The following is a 1015-nucleotide window of genomic DNA, read 5'->3' on the forward strand; positions in this document are numbered from 1 at the left end:
GAAATTGAAAGTTAGCTGTGTTCTCTCAGAGAGAGAAGGCGAAGATTAGTAAACAGAAAGTTTTTCTTCTCTTGAGCTCATCTCCTTAAACTTTGGAGTGGGTAGGGGGTTCCTTGCAAGCTGGGCACTGGGGCTTATTCTTCTTCATGAGGACAGGGCCGTGGTGATTGGTAATTATGCCAGCATAGGCTTCCAGGCTAGAAGAGCCACATCAAATCCCAGCTCTGGCTTTCTCCAGCTGTGTGGTGTCAGTCCTATTACCAAACCTCTCTGAGCTTCTGTTTCTTTGAACATAAAATGAGAACTGGAAAGCCCACCTTGATACTTACTCAGGGGACACTGAGATTCTGGAATTTCATAGAGAAAGGTTTTGTTTTGTTTTTATTTATTTATTTTTAATTAGGATTCAACTGTGGCATTTATTTTACCAAAGAAGGACATTTAAAAAAATCCAACTCATCTATCAATTTACGAAAGAAAGGCTGTTCTAAAACGAAGACTGCAGGAAGAAAGGACATATTCCAAAACAAAGGAGAGTCCTTTCCAAGAAAGGACTTTTGCTTCCTTAGTCTCACATACCCCCAAAAATAACCACATGATAAATGGGATCTATTTTTAAAAACCTCCAATGTTGAAATTCCAAAATAAAATTTCATTTTAGGAGATTATACTGAATGTACTCATTTTTGTAAGCAAAGTTTGGTTTAGACTTGGTGTCTATATTTGACAACGTAACACAAACCGAGGTTCAAATGCCCGATTTGCTCATGGAATTATTATCATCAAAGCCATTTCCCAAATCTAATTTTAAATGGGTATGTGGAGGACTTTAGAAGCCTCGCTGTTTATGCCATTTCTCTTCATTTGTGATATTGTGGATGATCCAGAAGAGACCCTCCACTCCAGACTTCTCTGTCCTTCACCTTCAGGGTCTGCTGGCAGGCAGAGTGGTGTCTTGCTGGTAAGTTCCACAGGACAGAGTTATGGGACAGGCCCTTCTCAGAGCTGGAGTATC

This window comes from Orycteropus afer, unplaced genomic scaffold (assembly GCF_000298275.1).
Source record: "Orycteropus afer afer isolate SDZICR_OR568_19922 unplaced genomic scaffold, OryAfe1.0 scaffold00031, whole genome shotgun sequence".
Lineage (NCBI taxonomy): Eukaryota > Metazoa > Chordata > Mammalia > Tubulidentata > Orycteropodidae > Orycteropus > Orycteropus afer.